We start from the raw sequence: 8,908 nt of genomic DNA, 5'->3' as shown, positions 1-8,908 counted from the left end.
AGAGGGAGAGAGAGAGAGATGTGTGTATGCCGGGTCTCGTGGCTCATTGGACGAAGGCATCCGCTGCAGGGGCCTGTGTTCAACCTGATGGTCTCAAATTTGCTTGAAAATGCACCATTTGCCCACTTTTATTTCCAAATTTTCTTCTGGGTGGAGAACTCCTCCTAAGTGGTTCGGGCTTGCTTGCTACGCTCGCTCGCTACACTGCCTTACTGTGGGCCAAAATGATGCATCTCCAAAAAGTGTTACCAACATGAAAAGTTTGGAAAGCTGTGTACTAAGGACTGGAGTCAGCAGCACGTGACAGAGGACGCGTCACACGGACGCAAAAAAATTACCAACTAATACTAAGTAACTACCTATAATAACTACCTACCTAACACCACTATCTTAGTGACAGGACAAAGGAAAGGAGTCTCTCTAACATTACCTAACTTAAGTTCTCCAACCTCTCTTACATAAAATCGGCCCAAGCAAGCACAAAGTTGCAAACAAGTAAGATTAGTATTGCCGAACACATGTCTAGAAGAAGAACAATCACATAATATAAGATTTTTAAACGTAACTTACCAGCATGTAAGCAGCAGCAGCAGCAGCATTCTTGCTATTTGGGAAAAAAATAATATTCGCAATATCACAGAACACACAATAGTAATATAAATATAATTAGTTACTCACTAAGCCCCACGACGTCAACACCTAGCAGGTCCTGCTCCTAGGCCAGTATGTCGGACCATCGGTGAGTCAGCTGGTGTGAGTGTACCGGACCTCAGAGCAGCGAAACACCGCTCAGCGCACCCTCGCCCACTGGCGGTGACGCTCCTGGGTCCCATGGTCAGAACCAGGCCTTCCACCTGCTGCCAAGGTTAAAGGGAGGTGGCGCTGCATGAAAAAAACGAAGGAGGCCACTTCCACCTCTGAGAACATGGCCCGGGTCTCTGAACCCCTTCCGGGTGCCGTCTTCCACAAGGAAGGGGTCTCCTGGTTGCACTACCCTTAACCATGGTTCTGGGGGGGACGTAAAAGAAGATGTACAAGTAAAATATAAAGTCAGGAGAAGAAGTAGGGAAGCGAAAAATAAATAAAAAGCAAGTAATTGAAAAACAGCACAAAAAACGCAGTAAAAGTAGAAATAAATCCAAAATATACACTTAGGAAGAGAGAGGGATAGATAATAAATAAAAAAGATCAGAAAAAAAGTTTTAGAAATAAAGGAGTGAAAAGATTTCACAGGCTTCAAAAACAGGCCCCAGAACCATACAAAGAGTAGAAAAACAAGATGGCGTCGCCCATTGGCGACCGCGTGGTGAAGCTTGTGCGATATTTACCCCCGAACACGCAATCCGCGTTGCTGCATGTCAGAAACGTCTCGCGAGCATGCACGAGAATGGGGAACAAGCAACTCCGCATGCTCGCGGAACTTCGCGTAGCGTTGCAGTTTTTTTACCACTTCTTGGAGCTTCGCGTAGCTCGGCTATGCAAACTCCACCCGAGCTTAGTTTTGACTGAGCCCAGGGCTTCTCTGCCCCCAGAGAACAAGGATTTTGTAATATAAATATTGGGGCCGAGAACTTTAGATCATTCAGGGAATCAAGAGGAACCTTTGCCTATGAGAAGAGCTGGAGAAGCTGAGGAGGAATACTGCCCCTGTGCTGTTTTGCTGTCTGGGGTTGGGCTGCAGTGGCTACTTGCTGCCAAAGAAAGGAGATGGACTTTGCTGTTTGCTGTGTCCCCTGCTTGAGGAAGATCTCCAAGGGCTTGAAAGAGAGCTTGCCTCCTGTTCTGAAGTCCCAGGGACACAAATAATTAATTTCTTCTGCATCTGGAACTGCAGTTTCAGCTGCCACAGAAGGAAATCGCAACACTGACGCCGGCGAGCGAAGAAGTAACCTGCACCGAAGCCGTGGGCACCGCTCAATGAAGAGCTCGACGCACCGCCCGGACTTGAACCTTAGGCCCGACGCCTGCTGACGCCGTGCCGCATCAACTCCGAAGCCATCACCGAGGCCACTGCCTGCACCAGAGCCGAGGACACCGCTCGTGACGTCCACAACGCAGCTGTGAGGATAAGGCGTCGCTAAGGAAGACAAGGATCTGTGGACGAGTTGTCGCACCTCGGATGTTGGTGTCTAGGTGGTCGGTGTCCGGCGGCATCACCAACAAACCTTGGTAGCCACAATTGTCGTGAAGAACAAAGAGGAGAAAACGTTGGGACCAGCAAGGTCCAAAGGACTCCCCCAAGTGCAGGAGAGTCAGAGGAGGCCCCGAGCAAGCAGTGGAGCCCACTGAAGCACAGGAAGACCCTCAAGAGAACCCTCAAGCTGGAGGCACAGGAGTCGCAAGAGGACCTTAAGCAGCTCACCAAATTCGGAGGCCCACAATGCAGGGAGGACTCTTTTCAACAGGAAGTGAGGTGCTGGAGGCTGGGGCTTCTTGTAGCCCGAAAATCTCTGGAGTGCAGAGCCAACAAGCCTCGGCAAGTTGATGTGGTGCACAGGGGTTCAGTCCCAGCAGCCCCGACGAGGGATATTGTCCTCCAGATTGCAGGGAAGACAGGTCAGAGCTCCACTCCGCATTAGATGCTTGGAGCCAAGTGGCCCACCCTCATCACGCGGAATAACACAACTGAGTCTTAATTGCCTCCCGTTTCCGAGAACACCATGTAACATAGGGACACGCCCAATTAAGTATCACAGCAGAACTTGCATCCCCAGGAAGTACGCACCACATCCTAGACGATGCAAAGCCTGTGAGTAAATGACAACACACCAGGGATTGTGGGTACTCAACATCAGTTTGTTCCTTACCCCTCATAATCACAGATGCCTGGAAAACAATCTATGCTTTACACTTTCGCAACACTTTAAAAGTATTGCTCCACGCACTTATGATTAACAGGACATACAATCCCGCATCTTGCAATGTCAATGCTATATAGAACTCTCACATTGGGCAACGCTTCAGATACTGATACATGTTTGTTAACCCAGTATCTTTTATCCTCCACAGTTATAGTCCAAGATGGCGAATATGACAATTTGTAAGCCCGGTAACCAATAAATTTGCTGACGAAGATAGGTGAGTGACTCTTCTTACCGGCATACTCACCTATATGCTCACACAGCCTCCTCATAATAGAGACGGCTTTCCTTTGGTCCTGATGAAAGCCAACTGACACGTATGAGCAAAACTAGGCTGAAACGTGTCGACCTTTCACTAGGTGCAATGAACCAATAAAGCATCCATACAAGAAACCTACCTTCGCAGTTTTCAATCAAATCCCTCTTCTGCAACAATAAAGACACAACACACAGGAGAGTAGATAATTTTATTCCAGTAATTCATTCATGACTGTCGCGAACCAGGTGGAGGATAACAGAGCACCTAGAGAACTGGACACTCAGGTGTTAAGACCCAATGATGATGCAATCCACCTAACCACACCAGCAGACAATCAAGATATACCGCCATTGTGCTAGTGTGGTTGAGGGTCTCTATCACAATGGAAAAACGACTTATGTGATTCCTTCACTTTGATTATTAACAGGCCTCTAGGTAGCCACAGAACCACCACCTGTGTTGCTGAGCCTCGGGATATCTGTGGGGCGTCAGGAGCAGCAGACTGGTTAGCTTCGGTACGGTGCCTGCTCATGCAAGGGAGTGACTCCTTCACTCTAAGGGAGAATTCTTTGGGTGTTCTTGATGCCCACAGGTCTTTTGGAGAATCTGGATGAAGCACAGACACAGACGACGCAGAAGACTTGAAGAACAGAGAGACCAGGAGCAGCAGGAGTCTTCCTTGGTGCAGTCTTGGTTCCAGTCAAAATCCCACAAAGTCTAAGTGTCCAGACGATTGAAGAGCGACATAGTTTCAGGGTTGAGTCTGGTCTCATGACAAATTTGAAAAGCCACTGACAGGGCAGCCCTTAAATATGCTAAGGAAAGGGTCGGTGTGTCCCACACAGTGGAGGGGTTTAACAGATGGGAGGATACTACCCTGTCCTTTGTCCAGTTTTGCTCCAGAGTGGGAACCAACGCTTCCTGAACTGGCTCAAGCTGGAGGATGCAAGAAGGGCACCATCTATGCCCTTCAAAGCAGTCTGATGGCACTGGTACGTGCCCTCACCCCAGCCCAAAACACTAAGACCTGTCTGGCAGGGGGCTAAACCTCCCTGTGACAGGAAATCTATTGTTCTACCTTCCCCTGCTTAAGTTTGGCTTCGGAATCATGTTGTGGTTGACAGCAGCACTAGCTTGCTGGCAGACCCTGAAAGGCTGCTAACGGGACTACAGGGGGATCCCCTAAGGGTCCCCCAGTACATGGGATGATAATTCCAACACATTTTTTATACCAAATATGACCGGGTTCGGTGCAGCTATTATATAGTTAGACAATATGACCGATGTTCACTTGGGGCCACATGCACCATTCAAAATACCAGTCGCAAATGGGTAGATTAGCAGAATATGCCCCTTTGCGACAGGTAATTTTGCATTTGGGATGCATCCTTCCAAATGCACAAATCGCAATTTAAGTAATCACAAAATTTGTGATTACTTAAATTGCGATTGCATTTAGGGAATCGCAAATTGTGATTGCCTAAATGCAATGCATTAACCCATAATAAATTAGTGGTTTTGCAAAAACGAAACACAAACTACCATCAATTCAAAGCTGATGATAATTTGCGAGTACTTTGAAAAATGCACAAAAGTGCATTTTTCAAAGTTCCATGTTGCACACATACATGCCCTTGGAGCATGTGTGTGTACAACATGTGGTAACATTGCAATTTCAGGGAGTGCATCAGGGTGTCCTTTTGGCACCCTTGCACCCTTGAAATTGCATGCGCAATTTGCAAGTACCTATTTGGTACTCGCATATTGCGCATGCAATTCCCATTCATTCCTATGGGCCTCTAGGCCCGTAGGAATGAATGGGAAGCAATTCCTTAATTGCGATTCGCAATTTGCGAGTCGCAATTAAGGAATGTGTAGGAATCACAATTTTTTGGGCAATTCCTACATGCATAAGCAATTGCGATTCCTAAATTGAGTTTTCGTAAAAAAAATCGCAATTTAGGCATTGCAATTACACAATTTGATGCATGTGGCCCTATATGTCTTAAAATGATTGACTGAACTTACAAAGCCTGGAGAATCATCTCTGGGGGTTTTATAGGAGTGTCCTGCTCATACAGGGGAACCCTCACACTTATAACCAAGCACCCTGTCCTCAGGACTAAAGAGCCTGCCATAGGTTTTAAGTGCAATGACCTCAGCTATAAGGAAACGTATATCTGCCGTGAGATGTGCAAGAAGCAATTCATTCACACAGGGTGCAATGGCAGGCCCTTAGTCACAGGTTAAGTGGATTCCCATGGGTGGCACAATACATGCTGCAGCCCATGGGAGACCCCTGGTGTGCCTATGCCCTGGGGACCTCAGTACCATACTCTAAGGACTTACAAGGGGGCACCAGTAGCTAATTGTGGAGGTACCAAAGTACTTACCAGAACCAATTTAGGGGAGAGAGTACAGATGCTGGGGTCCTCATTAGCAGGATCCCATCAGACTAGGTCAAAAACATACTGACACAAGGCAAAAAGTGAGGGTAATCATGAAAGCAGATCCTACTTTCCTAGGATTAGACTTGGGTGAAATTTGAGTAATTTGCATACATGCACATAAAATATGTGAAATCACAAGTTATTACACAAAATGCTATTCTGGCATTACATACTATTTTAAAAGCAAATGTATTCTCCTGTTTTTGGTGCAAGTATGCATTCCATGCAAAAAAACCTAAAAAAAGTGCAAAAGCTCAGATGATACATCAGTTGCTGGCCTTCAGTTTGTTTGACAAAAGTGAAGGATGGATGTAGGAGTCTGGCTTGGTATATGGTGCAAACGTATCTAGTGAAGCACCTTGCACTAATCCAGACAACCCATACTGTAATTTTAGTGGTCCGAGACAGCCATAGAAAGCGCTCAAAGTGGTAGCAGGAGAGAGAAGCCTTCAGGCTTATCTCGAAGGAGTGTTGTTAAGCAGCTTGTTTTGCCTGATCTAATCTTGTAGTGTACGTTAAATGATAAAGAACCACAAAGCGCATATATAAAAATTGTTATATTTATTACACAATACTCACTAACACATTGGTTTATCTCCTACCCGGACATATAGACACAAATACACAATAATACTTAAATTGCGATAGGTAAGCAAGCAAAAAATACAGTGATTTCTAGGGAAGACTAAACCATATACTTAAAAAGTGGAATGCGAACAGCGACCAAAGTACCCTAAGAAAGGGTTGGAATGACTCAGGGGTCCCTCCCAGAGGAGAGGCTAGACAGAAGGGAGGAGAATCCCATGTACTTTGTCTAGTTTTGCGCCAGAGCGAGAGTCAAGGGCTCCCTGAAGTGGCTCAAACCAAAGTATGCAAGGAGGGCACCAAAATGTGCCCTTCAGCGCAGTCCATATAGTTAGCCATCACGCAATGACGGATTGCCTTTATATGTGTACAAATGGCTGGCCGCACTTACAAAGCCTGGAGAATTGACTCTGGGGTTTGTAGGGGTGTCTTGCTCTTGCAGGGGCACCCACCTATAACCCAGCACCCTGCCTTCAGGATTGAAAGGCCTCTCTTGGGAGGGGACTTATAGGTTTTAAGTGCAGTGACCTCAGACATAAGCAAATGTATATCTGTCATGAGTGGTTCTAGCACCAGCTTACACAGGCTGCAATGGCAGGCCTGGAGTCACTGTTTGAGTGGTCTCTCAGGGGGGGCACAATACATGCTGCAGCCCATGGGAGACCCCTGGTGTATCTATTCCTTAAGTACCTCAGTACCATATACCTGGGACATATAGAGGTACACCAGTAACCAATTGTGAAGGTACAGAAATACTTACCATGGTCATAATTATTTAGAAAGCACAGTGACTGGGGTCCTGATTAGAAGGATGCCAGTCAGACTAGTCAAAAACACACTGACACCAGGCACAAAGTGGGGGTAACCATGCTGGAAAGATTCTGCCTTCCTACAATGGAATGCTAAAATTAATCTCAGCCATTGATAATTACTTGGACTGCACCCCAGTCCATTGTTATCTTGCACACCATACCACCACAGTTTGGACCCAGCCGTATGTAAATCAGTCTGGATCCTGCTGCATTGGGAACCATCCAGCTCGAGCTGCCAGGCCAGGTCCTCCCTGAACCGGAACACAAGCAACCAGAGGCCGATTTTGCCCTTTTCATGGCTCATCAGCCAGGTACAGCTTAATTCCAGTGGCACAGAAACCACTTCTAGGCATACCTGTCCCATTTATGACATCACACTCAAGTATACAAAAAAGTGATGCACGGAATGCTTGAATTAATGTCAGTCACTGGTAATTACTTGGGATCTCAGTCCATCGCTATCTTGCACACAATGCCATCTCAATGTGGGCCCAGCCATATGCAAATCAACCTAAACCTTGCTCCATTGGCATTACGCACCTCTGGTTGCCACTGAAAGGAACTCAGGCGTTCCCACTCCATCTCCAAGCATGTTGATGGATCCTGGCCATCCCTCCCCGAAACCACATCTCCGGTCACCTGAGAGACCTCCACTGGCTCAAGATCAACAAAAGAATCACCCTCAAGCTCCTCACACACGCCTACAAAGCCCTACACAACACCGCCCTGAATACCTCAACCACCGCCTCTCCTTCTACACTCAGACCAGACACCTCCGCTCCACCCACTATCCCACAGATCTGCAAGATATTGGCTGGAGGAAGATCCTTCTCCTACCTCACTGCGAAGTCCTGGAACTCCCTACCTCTGAACCTCAGACAATCACCGTTTCTGCCTCAATTCAGGAAGGACTTCAAGACCTGGCTATTTGACTGAACTGCAGACCCCCCCCCCCCTGCACCTTGAGACCCTTACGGGTGAGTAGTTGCGCTCTATAGGAACTACGATTGACTGATTGATTGATTGATTGATTGATTGATAGGTGGAGGCATTGGAAACCGGAGTGGAGAACCATTTCCCTCGACTGGGAGAGAAGGTTTGACGCAGGAGGTCAGCATACCACACCAATCTTGGACAATGCGAGGAGACCAAAATTACTTGGGCCCAGACTTGGCGAATTTTCCTGAGACTATGGGGAAACTCGTAAACCAGTTGAAAGATCCACCTAAACTGAAATGCGTTTCCCATGGTTCCCTTCGACGGATACAAGAACGCACTGAATTGCTTTCACAGAGCATTTTCTGAGGAGGCGAACAAGTTCACCTGAGGAGTGCCCCCACTGCACTACCTCATGTAGAAGATGCCACTCATGGTCGCCAGGACAGCATTCACTCAGGCTGTCGGCTCTGACATTCAGAGACCCTGCCAGGTGATTGGTGGGTAGCCAGATCCCTTGTAGGTAACCAAGATTACAGTCTCATTGCTTCCTGGCAAAGGATATGAGAACCTACTCCCACTTACTTGTTGACTAAGCAGATCACTGCTGTGTTGTCTGTCGAAATCTGGATGAACTGACTTCAGATGGAGGGGAGGGAGGCTTTGAGCACCAGCTGAATCGCCCTCAGTTCCACAGGTTGATGAGAAGAACCTGTTCTTCTGGAGACCTGATCTCCAGATGGACTCCCCTCCCTAGGGTGGAGGTATTCGTTACTACTGTAGTCATGGCCGCAGGGTGAGTAAAGGCCATCCTGCGGTTCAGATCTGTACCAGCAAGAGGCTTCTGCCAAAGAGCTGGGGAGATAACGATGGAGTCCGATAGGCCCCCCTCATATGTAGCCACTGTCTGACAAAGATGGGGTACAGGAGCTGTAACTCCTCCTATGCACCCTTTTTCTATTTGTTTAACCCTGTCAAGGGGGACCAGCAATTAATGTGTTTATA

The sequence above is a fragment of the Triturus cristatus genome, chromosome 8 (assembly GCF_964204655.1).
Source record: "Triturus cristatus chromosome 8, aTriCri1.1, whole genome shotgun sequence".
Classification (NCBI taxonomy): domain Eukaryota; kingdom Metazoa; phylum Chordata; class Amphibia; order Caudata; family Salamandridae; genus Triturus; species Triturus cristatus.
This window is presented reverse-complemented; position numbering follows the sequence as displayed.